The following is a 25,560-nucleotide window of genomic DNA, read 5'->3' on the forward strand; positions in this document are numbered from 1 at the left end:
GCTAAACTGGCCACGCAATTAAAGTCACTAACATTTCATAGGGACAAATCTTGCGGAAAGGAAAAAAAAGAGTCGTTTGAACATTTTAAATGCCCGAGAATTCGCCTACCCGACAATCATTTTCCAGAAGCACGTTCTGTGTCTAAACCCAACTGTGCTGCTGAAAAGGTGGACAGCTCCTAACTGCGTCTCCCCGTAACACAGCACCTTACCTTGACTCCAGCTCGGTTCCTGTTTAGCAACGAGATCTTACTGGCAAGGCGCTGCCTTAAAAGGTGAATTGTGTCAGTTTTCGTAACAAACAGCCTTCAGACAGATTAGCTGCTCTCGCGGGCTAAATGCAATTTCTTTTGTAGCTGGCACAATGCTTAACGAATGGCTCGAGGGAGAGACAAAACCACATGAATGCAACAAACTGTGTGCAAAGGTGTAGACGTGATAGCGACATAGCCAGGAATAACTAACACATTTGCGTCTATAGAGCTACATTTTATGTTATTATGGGCCCGATGGTTCTTTACATTCCGTGCTCACGATCGTGTGTGTGTGTTTGTGGAAGTGTGAGAGAGACCAAGCAGAAACACGACACAGCATCTGTCTAAAGCGAGCGGCTGGGCCACAAAAATCAGCATTTAAAAGTACAGAACATAATGTTCTCGATAACAAGTGTAACATCTTGCGCGAACAATGCCCGGGACCCAGAAGGAACCTGCACGTTCGAGCTACAAATGTAGAGCACTCGGTGAAACTGACTTGGAAAGTCCCAGCCAGCTGTTATGCTGCTAAGAAAGACAGGCTTTTCTCTCCTCTTATATTCACCTTAAACCTTTGTTTGACCGGGTTATCAATTGAATCCCCAGTGTTCCATCTCTTGCTATACTGGGGAAGGTACAACCGTCGTGGCAACTTTCAAATAATAAAAAAAAAGTCTGAAAACTTCCAAGGAAGAGAGAGAAAAGTTTCGTTTCGTTCCTCCATTAAAAGCAAAAGCAGCACGTTTACTTTAGTTAAATGGTTTAGGAGGAGAACCCTGCGGGCCGTGTACGGAACGCAAGGAATCAATTTCACTTGCTAAAATGCAGAGGGTTTTTTTTATTATTATTATTGATTTCACCCTTGTGCTTTCAGCCCGTCCGCTGAATACCATTTAGGCCAAGATTGGGTATAATGGAAATATCATCAGGAGACAATTACCCTTTCAGAGTATTCACTTCTCCTCACAGACACTGTTATTTGAGAAATAGGATCATTTGATTTCATATTGCACTAAATAACACCCAGCCGTCTCAAATTGCCAGCTTCTTAAAAACCACCCATTGGAATAAATTGCCTCGCTACTCCTCGGGATTTTTTTTTTTGGCAGAGCAATATTATGTGACTCGGGCATAACTTTACAAAAATCTAGATAGGAAAGAACTGAAACGACCAAATCAGACACCCTGACACGGTAGAGGCCCCTCTGCAGCGGCACGGTCGAGTTCTCGGGCACTGGCTCTCGCAAGCTGAAATTTACAAGAGAAAGTGAACTTTCGCTCAAAGCCACGCGGTAGCTTTGAGGGGCGAGCTCACTGCTCAGGACCTTGTAACGCTGAGCGTTATCTGGGATTATCTGGGACTTGCGCCCCAGATCCCTCCCCATCCCCCTTTCTCTCCTCCCCCTCCCAGTCCTGGTTCTCTGGACTTCGATTCGGACAGACACATACCACGGGTTCCTTCCGGCTTCTGCGGGGCTCCTTTCCAGCATGCATGTGGGTGCGGGGAGGAGGGTCAGGGGGGTGCTTTTGTTTCATTGTGTGGCTGCGTTTGAATCGGAGACGCGAAACCCACCGAGTCCCGGGATCTGCCACGAAGGGAGCCGCTGTCTCTCTCCTCCTTTCTGTCTCTCTTCTAAGTGCAAAGTCTTGGGAGAGGGAGAGACACACACCAAGTTTCCTGCATAAACTGCAGTCCCTGGCATTTTCGAGGCAGATAAGCAGCGCTCAGCAACGCGCTGAATTTGTTAATTGGCACTTGAACCGCTAAGCCTGATGTGCGCGATTTTGCTAGAGGTTTTTTTTTTTTTTAAGCAAGATTTTACCCTTTGTTGCATTGGTTACATACATGCCAAGGTGTAATGTTCCTTTAAGGCTATCAGTGCCTGCTCTGCTAATCTGGCCATCACAGACTTCATTATATTTGTATTAATGTCATCCTCGGTTTACTAATTAGATTGGCTGGATAATTGAAATGACAAGGATGGGTTGTGTACGGAGAGAATCTCTAAACATTTAATATGATTTTAGATATCTCAGTGAACTCATCCTATAACATTTCTTACTCGTTTCGGCCCATATAGCGTTTTGGGAGATTTGGTAGAGTTTGGATTTGCAGCGATCACTTGTTCCCTGGCCTCTCTAAAATCCTGAGCTTTTTGATTCACTGACCAAAAGTTCCTTCGGGTAAAAATGGAGCACTTACATATCAGGTAGGAAAATGCTCAAAAAATGAGGGTGAGGTGTGAGAATGAATCTTCAGTCATTAAAGGCCCCGATCCTGCAGTCCTTCCTCAAGCAAAAACCTCTGTCCACTAAGAGATCGATCCAATAGGCACTGAAGTCAAGAGGACTTTTTGCACTGACTTTGCACTGGGTTTTGGATCAGAACTTTAAGATTTAGCCCAAAGTTGGGAACAGCTGGTTCTTCTTCATAGAAATACGCCCAGGAAAGACCAGGAGGAGAGAAACGTCATTCTTACAGTGTGTGCAACTCACTTAATTAACACGAATTTAAAAATAAAATCAGTGTGGTCTGAAGATCCTGAGACTAAAAACTCCAGTGTATTGTTTGCATGCAAACGGCCATTGAAAATATATAGCACAGTAAACCTTAACTTCAGTCTGTCCAATTTAGTCTTAATTCAAACCGGGGTGCGGGATTTTTTGTTTGTTTGTTTTTAACTGGGGTTAGTAATTTTCATCTGAAAACAATTTATTCTCGAGGCTGCGAGAGGGAAAGAGAGTTATTGCTATTTAGGTTTCAGTCTCTGGTGGAGGCTATGAGAGTAGACGGATTTTTTCAGGGTAAACGCTGCGATTCGGAACTTCATTCGAAGCCAACCTTCCGCAGCGTATCCCTTCCGTGTAAACCCAAGCAGAAATGCAGGCTCAAGCCCGAAAATGCTGATCACAATCTTTCAGCAACTGCGACGTCTTCTTTATAGGGGAAACTAAGCGCTCTTCTCTCAATGAACCACATAGGGCAGGTGCAGGGCAGGTACAGGGCAGATTTCTCCCCCCTCCCCATCTCTGCTAATACCTAACTCGTTCTTGATCTGTTTTAGCCGTGAGCCTCTTCTGGAGCAGAGATGGCAGGTCGTGCTACATTGCTACCGTGGCCCGTGACGCTTGTATATAAACACACTGCAGAGCCGCCGCTAATCATCTTCACTTTTAGGAAAGCGGTCTCGGAGACGCAGCCTTGGGTCAGTGCTAGCTGTTTCCAAGGCAATTAGAAAAGCCCCACCTGTGACAGGGAGGCGAGCTGCATTTTCCTCAAGGGGTCACAAAGCTCCGTACTGGGGATGTGTTTAAGAAAGCTCCAGTGGTCGCTGGAGCCCCTTGTATTCGGAGCATCATTCAGAATAGATTTGTTAAATGAAATGTCCGTGATCGGGAGTCTAGCCGTGTGGATGCAGATGAAGGGGTTGCAGTCCTGAAGCGCACAGGCGCCGAGGGTCTCCTTTGAACGCCACATGGCTGAGTGTAGACACCTTTCCAACAAACACCTCACTGGGGAGATCGGGACAATAACCGAGAGCTCCTGGGCCATTTCCAAACATCTACACACCGGACAGGGGCATTTGCTGTCAGACGGGGGGCTAATATCCGGGGCAGGTGTTGGCTGGCTGGCAGTATGTGCGGCACCCGTCAACAGACGGGGCATGTCTTTTCCCAGAAAGAAATCCAGCCCGCGTGTGGCAAGGGGTTGCGAAGGAGACCCAAACGGCGTATTTTGGCCTTTGTCTAGGTGAATTAGGAGGTTTGGGACAGCTGCGTTGGGGCTTGTTTTCTGAGTTGCACCGACTAGTTCCTGGCAAATTGGCAGCTGGAGGGGGGAGAAATCCGCTGACATTTTGTCATATCCCCCATCACCCCTGTGTCCGGAGCACCCTGGTGTTAACGCTGGGGCTTCGCTGCGGCCGGGCAGGTCCGGGGTCCCTGCCTGGGGGAGCCCCCAGGGTTTGGGGCCGGGTTCTCCCCCAACAGCCGCTGATCCAGTAATTTCCCCGTCCCAGCCCCAGCCAATTGCCCTTTAGCTGTTGAACTGCGGAGTTTCGCTCCTCTTTTCTCATGCTAATCACCCCCATTCAGCGTCTCTCTGTGAGGCTATTTGTAGGGCCTTGTTTGCCGGCTGCATGATTAATTGATATTGTGCCGCGGCTTTTGTCCGGGCAGCGCGGAGCTGAGACGCGGGGAAAGGCGCCTGAACCATCGGGTCGCTGCCGAGGTCGGCCCGAGCGCATCCGCCCCCGTCCCCCCATTTACCCCGAGCAGACAATATGCCGAACGGACAGAGACCAGAGGCTTTTTTAAACTCTCGCTAAGCAGCCCCCGGCCAGATGCCCAAGCTCAGGTCTCTTCGGAAACTGGCTCCTTTCAACGAGGACCGATTCCATCGCCTTCCCTCCGGCCTGGGCTTCTGCCAGGAAATTGACAACCCACGGGCCGGGGTGTGAAACCACAGGATCGGCCCCAGGGTTGACGGTGCAAAATCCTTCTAATAAAAATCAAGGTACCCCCAGGACCCCCCACCCCGCAAACGAGCAGCCTCCCAACGCTTCCGCTGCGGGGGGTTATTACTAAGGCGCAAGGAAGCGGGATCTGGTTGTGCCCGACAGGAAGGCTGATGGCCGGCGGTGAGGGGCGCGATTCTGCCGACAAACCAGCCCACACCTCGCCCTCAAGCGGGAGTAAGGCCGCTCTGCACCATCCCTCCCAACCCCACGCAAGCCGGGCTGCTCACCCCACAGCCCATTTCTATTTGATCTTTGAAAACTAACGTGGCACTGGACAAGTCTGGCCTCTCCCCACCCTGTTCACAGATGTGCAGCTATTTCTGCTCCGTTTGCCCTCCATTCCCCCCCCCCCACACACCCTTTTTCACGGTGTCTTTATTCCCAAAGGACAGCATTGCAACTTGGAGAGTCAATTAAATAATACCAGTTCTTCGCGTCTCCTACTTCATGGCTTTATTCCAAAATATTTCCTTGCCCGATTGATTTATTTTTAAGGGGGAAAAAAAGAAAAGGGGGAGGGGGAAAAAGAAAGAAAGAAACTGTTCGCCTTTCTTTTCCCTATATGCAGGGTAATTGATAGGCTCTAACAGAGGTCAGGATTTGCATAAGAATTAAGAGCAGTAAATTAATTTAATATTCCATGCACATCTCCAATTATTCCTGCAGACCTTTGTCTCCACGGCTGGCAGAGAGAAGGTTCAGCTGCTCTTCAACCAAACAACATCTGTGCAGTTAATAATTTGATAAACAGCTCATACAAATAGTTTCTGAATTATCTGCCAACCCAATGACTATTCAGTTTTGAAACGTTTGGCAAGGTCTCGTACGTGTGGTCTGAGCTCAGTTTTTTTCGTCTAGTGATTTAGGTGCCCGGGCAGACATTTTTCGTCCTTATCTTTTACATATAATCAGCTAGTTTCAACACAAACCCATCAATAGCAATATGGAAAATAAGTAATTACCAGTCATTAATAAAAGCTTTTTTTTTTTTTTTTTTAAGTTTCAGCTGATTTTTGCTTGTGCAGACCTAGGGCGTGGGGGAGGAACCGGCTGTGAAGACACTAGATACGATGAAGATCCGTTCTGTTTAGTGCAATTCAGTTCCAGGAGCTGCCCGGGGTGGCGGGGGAACAACACATTTTTGGCTTGAGATTTTCGTTGTTGTTGTTACCTATGTACAGTTTTGTGGTTAATGGCAGTACCCATCCAAATGAGGAATGAATAGTTCTTCCTAGATTCAGGCTCTTACAAGCTTCCCCACTACACATCAGCCGGACCCTTCTCCAGAGCCCAGATTGGGAGGGGAGATATTTCCAGGGGAAATCTTGGATAAGATTCTCTGCCTTTCCAGTGACTAAAACTAGACTCCGAAATCCAGGCTTAGGCGCCTAAATAAATTGCCTGATTTTAAAAAGGGCTGAATGGCCAGTGATTCCAATGGGAGCTGCTGGGTGCTCAGCACTTCTGAAAACCAAGCCAGCTCAATTAGGTGCCTAAGTCTAGATGCAGAAGTCTTAACGCCATGCACCCATATTTGAACACCTTGACCCTTGGACACCAGGTTTTACTAGTCTTAAAAATATATGAATCCTGATGGATCAATCCATTATTAAAAGGGATAATTTGGGTGTTGATTTCCTTTGAAAATGTATGTGTTTAATCAGCAAATATCATATCCCACCTCTATTGTGTAACTGGAAACTGGGCCGAAGCAAATAACCTTATATAGGTGTGAAGATTCTTTACTATTTTCCTCTGATGTAGGTCCTGCGGTTTTAGCTTCTATTTTAATACATGTTAATAAAGGCATTAGTGTCTGTGTGAGTAGGTGGAAAGAGAGAGAGAGAAAGAGATTTACATAGATATTGGGAACCCACTTATAGAGAAGTCAGATATAGTGAAACTGAGCATGTAATGAAGTTGAATGGATGTACTAAATTGTTTCCATGTATTGCAATGTGCGGCTTTCATTTGCAGTAATGATGGCCCCCTGCTTAGAGAGAGAGTACTCAGGATCTTGCAGGATCTTTTCCGTAGCAAAGTTGTTCTTTTAAAAAAAGATGACTTCACAAGAGGATGGTTCCACTGTTTTTGTATTTTAATGTTCTGTCTGTTGGATTCATATCTCTAAATTGGAAGTAGGGAACTGTTCCTTTTTTTCCACTTAACATAACATTGACAGTATAAGTACTTGAAGGCATTGAAAACGATATCCAAGTGTTTTGTAGGCTTGAATAAGAAGTATTATAGCTCTTCATCCTTGGACTTCATTGAGAGTATGGTAGCATTGATCTTAAAATACTGGCTAACTTTCTTCAGCATAGGGGTGTAACTATCTAACTTGACAATGAAGATAACACAATATTTCCCAGAACTGTATGAAAGAATCCTAGTTTCAGACAAGAGGTAATTAAGTTAGAGACGTCCGGCACTAGAGCTGGATGGATACCACCAAAAATATAAAAAAAACCAATCAATCCATGACAATTCACCTGAGTTAAAATATGAATGATCTCGATTATACCCTCCCCCTTTGTGTTTGCACACTGGAAACATTTGAGAACTGGAGTCTTCTCAGGTGGCTGTTCATGGAAAGCAAATTTTAAGCCCACATGCTCAAGTACTTTAGTTATGCTGGACGAGGTACATTTTAGATAGGCCAGAACACTGCTTGACACAGGTGCCCAAAATCTCATGCCTGGCTCCCGGAGCCCTGGGACATATGCCAGACAAATTACTGACCTTACCCTTTGCTACTGGGGCTGAATAGCCATGCAATTACTTTGTTCAAATGTGATGAGAGAAAATTAAATTTAAACTCTGAATGCAGTTCGTAAGTCTCACAGTCGCCTAGTTTTTCTATTAATGAGAATTCTGGCAAAGCCATTATGCCCCAGAAAAGAAAAGGTTTAAAATTTTGTAGAATTCCCTCATCCTGCCTATCTGCTGCCTCTCTCCCGTCCCCTCCCTTTCCCTGCCAGAACCAAACCCCAATGGCTCCTTCACGCCCTCTTCTTGATTATAAGAGTTATACTCATCCAGTTATGAGACAGAAACAATACCATGTGGCCAAACACAGGCTTCCTGATTGCAGGAGTTACACTCATCCAATCAGGAAATAGAAACAAAATCATGTGGCCAAAACCTATCCAACCCAGCTTAGATTTCATATCTGTTTCATGGAATATTTGTAGTGAACTGCCCTCAGTCAAGTCATAGAATAAAACAGCTTGTGGGTTTCTTCTCCTACCCCCCCCCCCTCCAGTAAATTCACACAATTGATAAATTTGAAGAAATTGCAATCAGCTCATGGACAGCCTATGAACATTAAAAAGAGGCTAAATTCATGGACTACATTATTCTTTGTGCATTATTCAGTTCTAATCACAACAGAGCTCATGCTAGTCACATTCACTTCTAAAGCAGTTAATATTTTCTTAACATATTAATATTATTTGCATTTTATTTGATCTTTTAAATACATTTGCATTGCGGGTCCTTCCAAGCTTTAAAGAGTGTGTATGTCTCCAGTATCATTTATGGGCTTGGTTCTGTCTATATTTTCTTTCACTTAATACAGACTTTTGTCTTTGGCACTGGGATTGGTGTTATCAATGTTAATCCACTTCTTAAAAGGTCATGTTTTGACATATACGTTTAAACAGCCTCATTTTCCACACGTTTATTTAGTTCCATGATCTAGGCCTCATTTCTAGGTGTGTTATCCTTGCTTGCCGTCATTGTGTTTAGTTTTGTTTAAATTGATCTTTTTCGCATTTCTGTGTATGTTTAGCAGTGCAATAGATGGGTAAGAAAAAGGGGAGAGGGAGTGTTCAATGTTCCCACCTCAACAAGCACAGTGAGCGGATGCTAAAATGTTCACTCTTTCCACAGACCAACTCTGTCTGCACTAGCCTCACAAGTAAGATGGATTTGAACCTAGATAATGAAACTACTGTCACTGATTAGCTAAAACAAATTTGGTCTGACTAGTTAATATCAAAGCATTTTGAAAATGTAAAGCACTAAATAGAAGCTAAAAGAACAGGAGTACTTGTGGCACCTTAGAAACTAACATTTATTTGACCATAAGCTTTCGTGGGCTACAGCCCACTTCATCGGACGCATAGAATGGAACATATAGTGAGGCGATATAGACACATACAGAGAACATGAAAAGGTGGGAGTTGCCCAACCAACTCTAAGAGGCTAATTAATTAAGAAGAACAGTGGTCAGCAGGAGAAAAAAAACTTTTGTAGTGATAATCAAGACAGCCCATTTAAGAAGTTATGTCCCATTAGTTTTAGTATTCACTGCAAAAGCTGAATACAAGATACCTTCATTTGTCCCATTTTCAAAATCAAAAGTTAGGCCTTACTGAAGATCTCAGCAAGATACTTTAGCACATGCCAAAGTTTAAGCACAGGAGTGATCTCTTTGACTTCAACAGAATTCAAGCACGTTTAAATTTAAGTATGGGCCTAAAGTTAGGATCAGATTTTCCGGGTTACTGCCATTTAGAACTGAAAAGCATTTGAATAACCATATGAAATATTGCACAGTGTCTTTCTGAACTGTATCAAACTACAGTCACAGATATTGGCTACTCACTTACATGTGCATTAAAAATCACTCCAAAATTAATAAAAAGTTGATTTTAAACAGCTTATGAGGATCTTCAGGTTAAAGAAAAGGTTAATTCTCTTCTCCAGAGTTATGCAAGTTTCATATTTGCTGTCAGGAGGATTAGTTAGTTTCTCTCTCCCTTTTAAAGAGACAATTTACAGAATGAATAAGAATCTAGGGATAATGACATCAAGAGAAGAGAAAAGCACAAGCACAACAGTTGGATGCATATTTGGGAATTGAGGTGCCACTCCAGTTTTATGACAATGTAAGACATGGCCACTTGGCGTGGCAATCTGTCCCCCTCTACTGGTGCCTGGACCACATACAGGTTTTGAACCCACTACTGGGATGGCTTAGAGAGGTGTCTCTTTCAGCTGAAGAGTAGTGGAGGGTTTTACATTAAGATCTAAAGAGCCCAGGGTCAATCCCCTGGGGTGTAGCATTATACTAGTGCAACAATGATTTCAGTGGACTCCCATGAGCATAAACTGGAATATCACAGTGGGAAATCAAGCTCCGGGACTTAGAATGCCCACAAGTTTCAGGGTTGTTCAGAGCCAGGGTTTTGGTTCATCCCGTCATAAGGCCAGGGCCCATTTTCAAAATCCACATGTAATAATGTTGATCATCATCTATATTTGAGTATATTTGGATCCGAGGATTTTATTTTAGCCCATCTCTAATAAATAACAGTGTAAAAACCCTATTTAAAAGGATGTTTCTTTGGAAGCGACGTAGGTTGCATTAAGGAATCCAATCTTCCTTCCCCCTAGAGATAAGCATTAACTAAAACCATAGAGCTAAACATAATTAGGGGGAGGGATCCAGATTTGAAGTTTGTTTCTATTCCTCTCTCTATAATGCATGGAACCAAAACTCTGTCTCTGAGTGCCCTCAAACTTTAGGGAGGAGGTGTCTTTGAACTCCAGAGCTTGATCCAAATTGTACAGCGTGTTCCCACCTGTACTTCTTACACTGTTTATCTGCATTGCTGTCACCCTTTAGACTAGTCTCATTTGCACACTCTCCACTGATCGTTATCATGCTATGTTGCAAATATTGTGGACAGTCCCAAAACAGATGCGACTAAGGAGAAGGTGATTTCTGCTCTGAGTTTTAATATACAGCATGAGCTGAGGTAGGATCTGTTACTATCGCTTCAATTGGGGCTTCAGTCTAGCAGAAATAGCTTTGGTGGCGGTTGGCTTGCAGAAGCTCTGTAAATGCAAAGACTTATCCTGAGTCATGAAAGGAAATTGTAACTTTCCTACACCTTTTTTTTAAACCAGCAATAGAGGATCACATTGGGCAATTCCCACCCTACTCCTCTTCAAAGCATCATTCCCTATTACCTTCAGCCTGGTGGCCACAGATGGATTCTTGACTACGTCTCTCAGTATCTTAATACAGTAGCGAGCTCTTCTCAGCCAGCCATAGGCTCCTGACAGTGCTTGACGATCCTGTACAACAGCATTGGCCCTATTTATTACACATTCATTATTAAATAGGGAAGGCAGTGCTCTCGCTAGAGAACTGGGCTGTGAGCCAGGACTCCCGGGTTCTAGCCACAGATCTGCCATCCTCTGACTCTGCGAACTTGGGAAAAATCATTTAAATCCCCATGTCCTTCGGCATAACGATCAGTAAGAGGAGTTCCAGCAGTGATACTTCCCTAGCTTGCAGTGGTGTCGTGAGGCTTAACTAATAGGTGCATATCTTTGAATGTTAAGGTGCTGTAGATGTGCAACTTACTGTGATGAGGTTCCTGGGAAAAGCAAGCCATGGAAGGGAGTGCGCAGCCTTGTGCCATGCTGCATTTTTAAAAATGTGAAGACCTGGAAAGAGACACCAGCATGCTATTCCCGCCTCAGGATTGAATTCTGCCACTTTGAGCATCCAGACCAAAACCTCCACTACCTGTGGATCTCTGTGTGCAGTCTATGGCTAAGGCCCTACCAAATTCACGGCCGTGAAAAATGAGTCATGGACTGAGAAAGCTGGTCTCCCCCATGAAATCTGGCTATTGTAGGGGAGACCAGATTTCACAGAGCTGGGTGGCTGGAGAGCAGCGGCTGATGGCTGGGAGCCCAGCTCTGAAGGCAGCACCACCACCACTACAGAAGTGAGGGTGGCATGGTATGGGAGGGTCGTTACTTTGGGGGATCAGGGCTGGCCTTACGGGTGGGTGACCACCCAGAGACCCATGATCAGGGGGGCGCCATGGTCACCCCTACACACACAGCCAGCCAAAGGCCCCTTTAACTCCTGAGCACTGTGCCTGGAGCCGGGGAGGGGCAGGGCTATGGCAGCCCAGCTGGGAGCTCCTTCCATGCACTCAGCTCCAGCTGCTGGTCCAGGGTGGGCTGGGGAGGCATGGGACTTCCTCTAACACTGCATTGGCTGCTTCTGGGGCCAGGTCAGATCCTCCTCCAGGAACCTCCCCCAGCTGCAGGAAGCTCCACAGCTGCTGGCTGGAGCCCAGCTCTGAAGGCAGAGCCGCCACCACCAGCAGCAGCAGCAGAAGTGAGGGTGGCCTGGTATGGTCTTGCCACCCTTTCTTCTGCCCTGCTGCTGGTGGCGGTGCTGCCTTCAGAGTTAGGGGCCTGACCAGTGGCTGCCCAGCTCTGAAGGCAGCAGCCCCAAAGTAAGGGTGTCAATACCGCAACCCCCCTACAGTAGCCTTGTTACACGCCCACCCCCACCCCAAGACTGCCTTTTGGTTTGGGACCCCCACAGTTACAACACTGACATTTCAGAGGTAAACATCTGAAATCATGAAATTAACAATTTTTAAAATCCTAGGACCGTGAAATTGACCAGAAAGGACTGTGAATTTGGTAGGGCCCTAGCTATAGCTGAGGCTGAAGTGGGTCCTGATGGGCAGGGCTGGATGACGCTTAGGTAGCTGCTCAACATCTCCTTCTTCCAGAGTGGCATCGGAGGCTTCACCCAGGCTGCCCACCAAATACAGCCATGAGGCACTGGGGAAAGGCAGCAAGAGACATCATCAGCATCCTGCTAGCATAGAGCCAGGGACAAACTGCGTGAGCCACGTGGCCCGGTTCATAGCTCTGAAATGAAGCCCCTCCGGGGAGAGAAGATGTGGCCTCTGTCTTCCTGTGGCAATTTGGGGAGAAAGGAGAAAGCACCCCACCCTTCACCAGCCTCACCTCCACAAATATATGTGAGGGGAAAGGAAAAAGAGAATAAGGGGTGAAGGTGGGTTCTGGTTCCCACACCCCGCCATACTCCTGGAGATGTAAAGCAGTGGCCTGGAGCTTGAAGGTGGTAATAATTAGTGCACCCTGCATGTCCCCAGCAAGGGTTGGGGGACAAGATCAAGGCTACACCTAGTGCTGCTCCACCGAGGGATGTTGAACTCATTTACAAGCCACTGCTCCAAACTGCAGAGCACGCAGGGTCCTTCCTTACACTCTTATGCACCAGCTAATCTGCTCCAGGCTAGGTCAGTCCAGTGCTCAGCCAATCTGCAGGAACACCCAGTGTCCCCATACTGCCCCCAATCCAGGGTGATGTAGAGAGGACTATCTCTGCAGTGATTTGAGTTGAGGGACATGTTCTTCTGTTCTACACACAAAACAGGTACCATCCTGCATCCCACACAATGTGATTGCATTTGAGACATGAATGGGCAGAGGGCCACCATCAGCACATAGTCTCAGGAAGAGCCATTGACTGACATGTCTTCTGGGAATGCCACTGAGAGATGAGAATCAGTATATCTAAAAACCTCAAACACACACATGACTTAGAATAAGCAAATGCTCAGGGACTTCCCAAATAAACGTATCCAGGTAACGTATATATAAATATATACTGTCGTGACACATGCAATCACAGTCTACCTTACCAGGAGTTATTTATTAAAGAAAATAGCTATAAACTATTATTATTGTGTGCTATTAATATTATCATAGAGCTTAGGAGTTCCAGTCATGGAGCAGGACCCCACTCTGCTAGGCTATAAACACCAATAAATAGGCTTCTGCATAGCTTCAATTGCAGCTTTGTCTCTCTTGTTCACCATGGACCTCACAATCTAAAAGTGTTTACAGCACACAGAGACAACTAGATGCTGAATAAATACTGCAAGTAAACATCATTACCTGCACACACTCACATTCCTTTTGCACCTGGTAAAAATAAAATTATGCTTGCTATCGGCCTGATTCAGGAAAGCACCCTGAATAGAGAGAGACTTAAGCACATGACTATATGAATTGAGGCCTATATTAGTTCCAAAGCCAACCCTTTAGAATGATTGCATACAAACAAATTAAATACCTACACCTTTGGCGAAAGCCCACCTTTTTTAGGAAGTCCTTCAGATGTGGATTTGGAGATAGTAGAATCCCCAGAGATTGACAGTGGAATAAGGAAGCTCCTAAGATTTCCACTAGCATGTATTTATAATAAATAACAGATACATACACATACTTCAGTGGCTTGAATACTATCCCTTAAAAAGCATCCACAAAAGTTTTCCTTTGCCTCTTATCCAACTAAAACTCAGTATGATACAACTCACTTTTATCGTGCTTAATCGAGGATCACAAGGAGAAATGCAAATAGCAAAAGCACCTCTTTTGTATAATACTGAATGCAAAGAGTTTGCACAAACAGCTTAACAAGGCAATTAAAAGCTCTCTGAGTAATGCTGCTGGTAACAAATGCCATTTGCAGACTTGTCAATAGTGTGATCAAATATCATTGATGAACATTGTTAAAAGTAACGGAAAACAAATATGCTAAGCTCTGTGTCCGCGCTTGTGTGTGTGTTGAAGTCTTCTCTGTGGCGCTTTGTGGAACAACCTCTCCTTACTGACTTTTGAATCAAGTTGCTATTCCACTGGCTCTTTTATTAAGCTTCAGAAGGGCCTGTAATGAGAGATTAAAATAATCGTCATGCACGCTGCTTTATTTGTGAAATTCCGAGAAGTGTGCACGTGCGTGTAACCCACACACAAACCTCAAAGCTACAGACCAAGGTAAATAATGTATTGTCATCTATTTAGCACATGATAATGCAAACCACAGAAAAATATGTAGAAGGGGAAAATACATTCCCTGGGTGGTAAGTTATTGAACCTTTAAAGCCAGGGAACAGGGAGGTTGGGGGAAGGGGCAAACACTCTCTAGCTTCTCCCCTGCGAATAAATCACTGGCCATGCAGTGGCTGTGCCTGCATAAAATATGACAGGTCTCTCTCATAGGGCCTATACGCAGCTCTGTAACAAGTCACATTACTCGCTCGCCATGCATACTGACTGCAAATTGTGTAGGTTATCATGCAATGCCATAAAAAAAAATAATTCTTCACCCAACTGATTATGAACCTCATGCATAGCAAATGACAGCGCAATAACGCTCAGATTTCCTGTAGCGGAGGTAAAAAAAAAATGTACACACTGACAGGCTAATGGATACTTTCCCAAAGAGCGGTTAGAAAGGAGTAGTAAATGGGACTGTGTTGATGCAGAGCAGCAGACCTGGTCAGGGATCAAGACACACAGCAACATATCGGATAACATATAATTGGCAGGTCACATCCAAATGAGTGTAGTCATGCATCATCTGGAAGGCTTTTGCTGGTGATAAAGACACTTGTAAACAATTCAGTCACTGAACATGGCAATAATATGTTGATCCAGCATGTAATGAGGTGTTCCTGGAATCAATAAACTAGTCATGAAGAGCAGGGAGCAAGGTCAGTGTCTGCCTTTCTGATGACCTTTCCTTGCTAGTAAGGACATCATATACTCTGAAGAGGACTTTTCTCATATTGCAGAAAGCGCTGAGTGTCAGAACTTTCATTCGCAGCAAGCAAATGAACAACCGAGCTCTGCATGCTAATGAAGTCCAGGCTATTTTCCACCTTTTCATCTGCACATTATGCTCTTGACTTTGGAGAAGGTGGGAATTAGGTTGGACCCTGGTGTCAGACTGCCTGATGGCTTGGCTCCGGAAAACTGGTAATTGAAGCTGATGACTGATGCGGAGGAGGCCTGAATTTGGAAATAAACAGTTTCAAGCACTGCATGTCATTTCTAGAGAGACTGCTGAGTGAATGGAAATGAGCTCTGTTTCTTGAATCTAATGCAGTTTCTCAGCAGGAAAAACACCGTCTTTTAGACAACAATGCCAGTCATTAAGATTTAAATGTTCTGGTGATAATGTAAGGAATAGCTTCTGCTTTCACAAGCAGCACTTATGTAAATTTGTTCAGTACAAAGATCTACATTTAATCCATATCCAAGAAGATAGCATTGGCTTTGGAAGAGTCAAAATCTCCACAAATCATTCCAAAGAAGAAAAAGAAGAGTTACATTATTAGCCAGGTCACAGCAGTGAAAAACACCCATGTAGATCAGAAACAATGAAAGTGTGTTTTTAAACCTGACTGTAAAAAACAAACAAACCCCACTTGTTACGTTATGCTATATTTGTACCATTTAATTCGTCCCACCAAATATATTTTAAATCCATCCAGCTGAGGATCTGGCCTGACATGCACCCATCCATCCACGAACAGTGGATGGATGGGTGCATGTCAGGCCAGATCCTCAGCTGGTGTTCAGTGGAGCTACAGTGATTTACACATGCTGAGGATCTGGCCCATAGACCATAAATATATCCACTGTTTGTGACCCCTGAAGTCCCATACTTTCAGAACTGAGACTGAATGTTATTCTATCTTGGCTGTTACAAAATACACACTACAATTTTTATCAGCTGCTTTTTAATCTTATCGCATCTTGTGAACTAATTCTAATTATTTGTTCCTTTAGGCAGCGAGAGAGAGCGAGAGAGAGAGAGAGGAAATCTAACACAGCATTTTAAAAAATACTTTGAAAGCTTTGAAAATCATTATTGTATCACATCTTTCATTTAGCAATTGGTTATTTATTAACATCTTGCTGGCATTAGAACACGTTTCTTCTTCGTCTAGCTTTAGTCCTTTCTCTATAAAGTCAGTTGTTTGAATCCTTCTCTATTCCAGCCTGTCTTGAAGCAGTTCCTCAGTCACTTTGCAGCGAGTCAGTCCTTTTCTAGGACTTCCATCCATCTAGTTTTGAGTCTTCCAGCCCTTCTCTTACCCTCCATTTCTAAGTTAAATACCCTGCTTCCTATAATTCTTCTGATCGTTCTTTCACATGCCTGGATTCCCTCAGCTTTTCTATAATTGGCACCACCTTCATGCTTCCTCTAAGTCATTCATTCTGGCCCTGGTCCATCCTTGTAATTCCAAGCATCCATCTTAACATTTGCATTTCTACTGTATTCAAGATCTGCTCCTGTCCCTTGCTCAGTGACCAGCATTCATAGTCATACAAAAGTGCAGGCCTAACTACCATTTTGTAGATCTTACTTTTCAGTTTGATAGGCATTCTCCTAGCATGGATTTACATAACCTAGGATGGTTAGTAAATAACCAATTGCTAAATGAAAGATCAGCTTAGTCTAGGCCTTTCCTGTTCTGCTTATAAAGTCATCGCTGAGTTCACCATTATCCTGTACAATCAAACCTAAGTACTGGAACTTCTGTACCTTTGGAGTGGCTGGCCCCAGACTTACGGTCTCACGGTCTTCCTACAAGATATCATTCTATCTACAGACCATATACTCTTATTTCTGCTGATTTTCAGGCCATTTCTTTCAAGTACACACCTCCATCTTTGTAAATTTTCTTCCACTTCCTCATCATCCGCAGAGAGCTTGCATCAGGCTGCTACTCTCTAGATGTTTTCTGTACGCTCATCGAACACCCATGTGAATTAAAAGGGGCTTAGTGCCAAGGCTTGATATACTCCAACTTTGACTAGAAAGAGTTCCCTTTCTCCACATGGCCTTCCAACTGTGGTAACAGCACCCTCATACATGCCCTGGGTGAGTCTGATATAGTCTTCAAGTATGCAGTGTAGTTTTAGCTGCGTTGGTCCCAAGCCTGAAGAAGCGCTCTGTGTAAGCTCAAAAGCTTGTCTCTCGCACCAACAGAAGTTGGTCCGATAAAAGATATTCCCTCGCTTGCCTTGTGTCTCGAATAGTCTTCAGGGATCAGCATCATTCTCATTCACACCTGATGACTTCTCTCAGAATGTGGTCATAAGCCATTCGAACATATTTATAAATGTCACTGGGCACAACACTCACTTCTGGACTGGCGCCTCCTCCTAGTTCCTCTGGGGATTAGCTCAGGGATGACACCCTCCTGTCCATGGTTTGCACCCTGTCATTCTGTCTCTGCTTCCGCCGGTAGTCTCTCCAGGAACTGCCAGGTCCTCTTCATGACTCAACCCTCTGGCCGGGTCACCATCTGTGTTTCCCCCTTCCAGGGCTCAGTACCTTACAGTCCATTCATCCAGCCATTTCCCTAAGCGGCAAATGGGGGGGACCCAGGGCCACCCACTACTCCAGGTCCTGACCCAGGGACCCTATAGCTGGCAGCTTGTGCTGCATCCCTTCCAACTGTTCGGTACATTTCCCCATGGCCCCATCACCTTCTTCACCCTTACCTCAGGGCACTCAGCTCCTCACTCCCCAGGGCTCCCTCCGTCCCTGCCAGCAACTGCTCTGTCCATGGTGCTAGCACTTCTTCTACCTGCTAGGAACACAGTCCTTACCTCTGGAGCCCCAGGCCACCGCTGCCTTACTCTGGCCCCATAGTTCCTTTTATGAGTTCTGCTAAGCCTGGATTGGTTGCTCCTTGAAACCCCTCTCTGATTGGTTGCAGCCCACACGGTCACTCTAGGCTGCTTGGAGGACTCACCTCCATTACTACCTCTTGGGATTAACCCCTTCCATGACAGTGTGGGGAGACACCCTATCACAATTCATATGAATAACCATCAGTTAGCTAGTTTGAGGCCCCCACATAAACACTATTTTAGCTCCTGCTTTTAAAAAAAAATCCCCAAACTATGCTCCCTAAGCCTGGTTTAAACATAGTTCCTGCTAACATGGTTTAAACATAAGAGCCAATTCACCACTGGATCACTCTAGTGCAATGCCATCAGTTTCCATGGGATCTCATTGGTATAGAATTAAGGTAACACAATGGTGAGCCAAGCCCACATGGTAACCTCAGCAGTGTAAGTCAAATAGTTTACCAAATATCGCCCCCATGGTGCTGCTGCCAACAAAGCTGCTACCAAAACTGCCCTGCCCTGCAGTGGGAGTTGGTTCAGGCTCAAAATGCATTGTTCTCCTTCTCAAAGTAGGAGTTTAGCATTTCATACAATGCTTGGTTTTGTGTAACTGCCATCTTCCTACACTGTCTCCTTTCCTATACTAGTAATGTCACAAGTATAAATAGCTGATTAATTTAGTGGGTGTCAATGTGTTTAATTACATACTGAGCAACCACTGAATACACACCTTGCTGATGGCTCAGATGCCAACAGGATGATTGCCTAGCAAGGCTGGGCGCTTTTCAATGAATAGCTTGCTACACGAGTCCCTATGGATTTAGATTCTATAAGTATCTAGCTCAGAGGATAGATAGGGCATCATAACAGTAACACCACCTTCTGCTGTCATCCCTTTAAATCTCACACGATAAAACAGGATCAGGTCAGGTCAGTATGTGAGGAGGAGTCTGGGGCTGTCCATAAATTATATAGTGCAGTAGGAGGGGATGGGTTCTTAATTGTGTGTATTTGTTTCAGTGTTACAAAGGGTGGGTGGGTCTTGAAAAAACACCAACAAATGTGGCATGTAATTTATGGGCTGCCCTCTACCGAACAGCAGAGGGATGCTACAGGAAATAAAAATCAGTATATGGCTCTCCATCCTTTGAGTCAATACAGAATCATTGGCCATCAGATGGTGCCACGGAGCACATGTATAGCAGGTGATATAAAACCAACACGCTGGACACTAGGGGTCATTGACGTTCCCATGGCATTTACTTTTTGTTGAAGCCAGTGTCCTGACCAATGTCCACCTTGGGCAAGTCTCTCCTACCTCTTTCAATTCCCCAAGCAATTTCAACTAGATGTGGCTTCTTTACCTTCTGCCCTAAACTGTTGTGTGATGTTGTTGTGTGCTGTTAAACAGCTACCATCTTCCCCCCAGAGGTGGCAGCATTTTAGTGGTGGGTATGTTTGTATAATATTTTGCTACCCTTCAGAGTGAAAGGATCTATACAAATAGAAATGATTTTAAAAGTGACTAGAACAATATAGAATATTCACTGGATTCAGCCCACCCTCACAATAAGGTATTCTCTGCGAGAAGAGAACTCTGCTGTGGTTCCCAGCTACATTGCCTTTTGTTAGACTGCTTTTGCTGGAGCATTGCTCTGTCAAAGCCACTGCTTGCATCCGAAGAAGTGGGTATTCACCCACGAAAGCTCATGCTGCAAAACATCTGTTAGTCTATAAGGTGCCACAGGATTCTTTGCTGCTTCCAAAGCACACATGTTATTGGTTTTAAATATATATATATATTATTGTGAAGGTAACGGGGCCTGATTCTGATCTCAGTAAGACTGGTGTAAGTCCAGAGTACCTCCATTGACTTCAGTGACATTATTCCCTATTTCCACAGTGTATCTGAAAACATAACTGGGCTCTAGGTATTTACTGACTGTGGTCTCTTAATGAAGTCTATAAACCAAAATGATGTTCTTCACTTTTGCCTGAATCTTTGTCACATTTCACTTACAAGAAAGAAAAAACCCCAAACAAGCAAACCATAAATAGCGAAGGTTTAAGTCATAAGACTGGCTGTATATTAAATACGGGCATTGCCAAACAAAAGCTCTCTTTTCATCACTGTGATCCGGCATTAAAATAAACCTAACCGTTTGCATTCATTTGCGGAGAACAAAGAGGAGCAAAAGTAACATATAGCAAAATCCCAGGATAATCTATGCCACCAAGATTCTTCTGGGACATTGTTTATATTGTTGTTTTATTTTCCAAAGACTGACTCCAGAAAGACAGACCAGAAAAGACTTCAGTGTAAATTTCTCTGTGTACGTTTGGTGATACTAGAATGTACTTTATAATGAAATATTTACTGATAGGCTACAGTACATTTATTTTGAGAACAGCGAAGAATTAAATAGCTCTTTGGGGCCAGGGCTGTCTTTTCATGACACGTATGAATAGTGCATGGCACAGTGGACCCCTGATTCCTGGCTAAGGCCTCTATGTTCAATAAATAATATAATCAAATAAATGCAAAATAGTGATGTAAATTACATGCAAAGGAAGGTTCCACCCTGCAAGCCTTACTCACCTGAATAACCGTTATTTATGCAAGCGCTCACATAACTGTCAGTGGGGCTGCTCACATGAGAAAGAATTACTTATATGAGTTTAACATAGCAGGATCAGACCCTAAATGTTCTGTGGCCTTGCCCTGCAGTTTCAATAGGATACGTGCCTCTTCCCTGTTTCTAGGAGAAGGACTCTTGTGTAGTGCAGTTGGTGCAGAATAGCTGCCAGCCCCACAACTGAAACAATTGTATTTCAGTGATGAGTGTAATGATCCCTATACCTACAGGGCTAAATTCTCCTTTCCGCTATCTTGGTGCAATCCCATTTGTCTTCAAGAGGGTTGCACCAGTGTGACTGAGAGTTGAATTTGGATCACAGTCTGTTACATACTCTGTGATCCTTCTGGCTGAAAGAGTCTATTAAAATGTATGTTTTTTTATAATGGGATTGTAGTCCTATGCTATGAAAAAATAAACTTGCCAAAATCTTCTGGTAGCCAATGGGTTAAAAAATTTAAATGACAGAAGAATTCACATTGCATTGTTAGATTTTCTTAAATCAGCATACATTTCAATTCAGCATACTTAAAATCTGCAGCCACTTACACGTTTTCAGTACATTTCTCTTAAATCAAATTTTCAGCAGTGCACCTTTAAAAGGTTCCCTCTTTCATGGAATTTCTCTAATGCCCGGACTGTAGTATTATGATTATTTTCTCCTACCGTCTGAATGGTATAAAGAGAATAAAACTTCATGTAATATCTGCATCAGAAAAAACAACACCATCTGCAAACCTGCAGCTTTGAAGTTGATAATGAAGTATATGTGTATATCTATATAAGGATAGCCCTTTCTTTTGCTTTGGTCCATCACATGCATCAACCCTCTTCATGGTCCCCAAACTTCATTAATAATGTCCTTGTCTATGCTAATACAATCAGAAAATTATGCAGACTGTTTATATTTCTTTACAGCCAGAACAGGCTGATGACACGAATCAGCCATTAGCGAATCACATGGAGGAGTCTCCGCTAATTGTGCAGAATGTAATTAGTGATTATGTAATATCTAAGCTCTTGCAACTGTCATTAATGTCCACTATTCACCAGAGATAGTTCTTACTGAATTAGAGAATGATTACTGCATGGTAAATCTACTTAATCCTAAATATGCTAATTAACACTGTATGCACTTTAGACAGTGGTTAAAAGCACTAGTAACCTCAAAAAAAAAAAAAAAAAAGGTTGCAGTACACCCGTGTCTAAATTGCTTGCAATGGACTTTCCTTTAAAAGGTAAATGTATTTAATTAAATGGTATAGTAAACCCTATAGCAGTGCAACGTTTGTAATAGATATAACGATGTACTCTTTTAGTATAGTAATGTGCTTCTGGAATTCATTTTTTGTTTGGATGGATTGCCTGTTATGGTTTCCTGTGCTATATAGCAGACATTTACAAATCATATCATAGCAAGGGACCCTATATACAGTGGCAAAAAAGGCTCTAGATCAGAGAAAGAACATTTATTTAAAATAGCTTTCAGAAAGTCCCCCTCCAAGATTAAATCCCAAGCATTTGAAGCTTGCTTTGTTTATTACGACATTCTTTAGGTCATAAAATATACTACTACTGCAGGCTGATACAGTAGTTTTCCCTGTGCGTTTTTACTTAAATCTTAATTTTAAGATTTATTTGTGTAAAAGAGATTTTACATTTTAAATGCTATGTACCAAATTAATCGAACAAATACAGCAATCGTATAATTTTTGAAATGTGTCTTTCCAATGCCTACGTTATTTAATGTATTCTGGTTTTCCATAAAAAAGATATGGCTGTCATGAACCCCTAGGAGAATAGCATTTTGTGATTTATGAAGATTCTTCCTGCTTATATATTTTATATAAATAATAAATACTCCTGTGTGTATCACTGAACTCATTCATAATCAAGAGCTGCACAAGCTGTAAAAAGAGCTTGCGTAGTAACATCTTTAAAATCAGCTTACAAAAATTGGATAACTAATGTATCAGACACAAAATAAGTCACTGCAGCAAACGAGGGAAGTTAGCAGCATAATGCAATCTGCTACTTACTTTTATCAGCACACTGAAATACACCCCCAAAAAATTCTCCACAAAAGAAAGTTTCTAAAAAAAAAGTGAAAAGTATGATGAAAAATTAAACATATTTGTAATTTCCCTGGATATATTTCATGTTTACATTTAATGATGCAATTACAAGTGTTCGTTGAACATCTTAAATATTTTGCATCTGAACAGAAGTGTACTGTACTGTTGCTGTACGTGAAAAACATTCAGGTGAAAGAAGGCTGGTTCCGTAAGGGGCCGGAGGCCTGATTTTCAAAAATGCTGAGCCTGCAGCTGCGGATGGATCAGCACCTCTGAAAATCAGGATCTCAGAGCGGTCAATTTTCATTGGCTTCAGTAAGATTTGAGGGTGCTTAACCCTTTGAGGCGGGTGCCCAGGAAAGGATCACGCCCTGCATTACGAACATGAAAGGTCATTTACTGTGGGGGAGAGTTTTGCTTTATTAATGAGGGCTACCTTTTTATCTGGGTTTTCTCTGACTTCATTGTGTAACAATGGGGCATATTCACCACGGGTGCAAGTCTGCTGAATGCCGTTGTGCCTACTTACACCTGTGCTGAATTTGGCCCTGTTTGTGACAATGTTTGCCTGCTATACAGTATTCAGACAACAATAACGTACAAATGCAAATCAGCTCGCATGTGAGGATGCAGCTTTTATTCTGATTCTGTAGTGCCATCAGAGTGCCGAGTCATTTCCTCCCCATGGCTCTTATCCCACTGAAATCCGTGGGAGTTTTGCTGTTGTCTGCAACGGGACCCACATTTGGTCCATTGTGTGCAGACAAGAGACTGAATTAGTGGAGGTGCAGAAAGGGGAGACAGCTGGCTCCACACCATGCTTCTGCTACCCTTGGTGAAATCACACAGACCCTCTGCCTGAGCTCCAGGAGGAATTTCAGGGCTGGGCTGAAGGCATGGAGCTAGGGAACAGCCATGCATGCTTCCTTCCAGCCCCTGCAGACATCTGATTGGCTATGTGCTCCAGAGTTAATGTAGCTCCAAGCCAGGCCTGGCTGCTGCCATTGCTGTGTAGTGGCCAGATAATGGAAGCACAGCCAAACTGCACCGAAAGGGCAGGGCTGCCTGAGAGAGCTGAAACACTGAACTGGGCTTCACAAATGCCTCCAGGTCCATGCAAATTTCAGAACATCTGCTGGTTAGGAGATGGGAGTACCTGCCCATTCTGCAGTCAAACGGAGCAAAATCTGTTCCAGAAGGACATTCCACAAGCTTTAGCCTGGAATCTCACCACCCACCAAAGAAGAGGAAAATCCAGGCAGAAGAGAGCTCTCTCTCTCTCTCTATATATATATACCCACAAGAGCCATTTTGTAATGTAGTCACCACTCCCTGCCTTCACGACCCCTTTGTCCAGTCTGGACTTACGGGACCCTTCGAGGAGACACTAGCAGACTGTATTGGACAAGGTTACCTCACCCTGGATTCTTACTGAAAACAGTTTTCACACACACCAGTGGCAAGTTCAGCACCAGGTGTTTCATTTCAAATGTTTTTCCCCCTCAACAGCATAAGACTCCCCCCTCCTCCCCAAGCCTTTACCTACTATTAGGGCACTGGGGAAATCTCACCTTTCCATGCTCTTATGCTGCTCTGGTACATCACACTTTCCACTTACAGTTGCTTCCTGCCTCTCTTTTAACTGTTTCCAGCTGATGAACTCAATCACCCAGCTAATTAGTTAATTACTTAGTCCTTAAAGTCTTACCTCATCCATTTGCCCCACCTGGGGATGCTTCCCAAATGCACAGAGTGGTGAGTTAGCCTTCCATTACACACATGCTGTTGCAGGAACGTGCTTAGTTGACCTAGTAGTTTGAGAATCAGGAAGAACGACCATGTCCAGTGGTCTCAATAGAAAAATCACCTATATAGTCATTACAGCTGAACCTTGAGGCCTAGTGTAGCCTGCAATGTGGGAGAGCCAGGTTCAATTACCTGCTCCACCAGAGACTTCCTGAGTGACTTTGATTAGGTCACTACGGGCATGTTTACACTGATTGTTAACTCGAGTGTGCAGGAACTGGATGTGTGGACTTGATGTTTCCAAGCCTGCAATTGAGCATCCACACTGCATTGTAAACCTGGGTTCACAACCGCTGGAGCTGGGGCTCACCACTGTGCAGTGCATCCATACTGAACTACGCAGACTTTCTCACTTGGGTCTACTGCTTGAGCTGCATCCACACTGCAAAATGACAGGGCTTGGGACCCCCCCCCCCGCCCAGCAGGGTCCTGGCACCTGGGTTCCGAGTGCTTGCTGACCCAAGTCAGACTGATCGATGTGTGGACAGAAACCTTTCACCCATTCTTCAATGTAGCTACTTCTAGGGTGGAACATGGCATCTGTTTAACAGTGCATAGAAACACTACACAATAGTTCAGGCTAGGAAGGCAAAAGGAATATGGAATTTAGCACATTTCAGGTAGGGTTGTTAGCCAGAGAGCAATCACCCCAAACTGGATTTGGGGCAGGATATGAAGGGTGAGGAAGAGAACAGCTTTACCTTCTCAAATTATCATGTGAGTTTTAATTATCACAAATAGTCAGGACCACTGTTCTACACTTCATCTGAAAGATTGCACAGTGCCGTCTAACACCATAGCGGTGTTGCCGGCCCAAAAGGCCTGAGGCAGCAAACAGTGGTTCGTTGCCCGGTGTGCGTCGCACTAATTATCACACCAGGGTGGAGAATGCAGAAAAAGTTTATTTGAGCCCAAGTAAGGTGCCAGGGAGATATTACAATCTCAAATCCTGCACACAGATGCAAGCTGTGTG

The 25,560-nt window shown here is 44.0% G+C and overlaps 1 long non-coding RNA gene across 1 annotated transcript; it reads right to left on the reverse strand.

Moving 5' to 3' along the window:
- Positions 1-13,327: 13,327 nt before the first annotated feature.
- On the reverse strand, positions 13,328-24,382 carry LOC120402260. Its single transcript, XR_005597087.1, has 4 exons — positions 24,353-24,382; positions 22,746-22,799; positions 21,256-21,375; positions 13,328-14,303 (listed from the first exon to the last, which is right to left on the reverse strand). It is a non-coding gene; the product is annotated as an uncharacterized LOC120402260 (long non-coding RNA).
- Between the last annotated feature and the right edge of the window lie 1,178 nt (positions 24,383-25,560).

The sequence above is a fragment of the Mauremys reevesii genome, linkage group 3 (assembly GCF_016161935.1).
Source record: "Mauremys reevesii isolate NIE-2019 linkage group 3, ASM1616193v1, whole genome shotgun sequence".
Lineage (NCBI taxonomy): Eukaryota > Metazoa > Chordata > Testudines > Geoemydidae > Mauremys > Mauremys reevesii.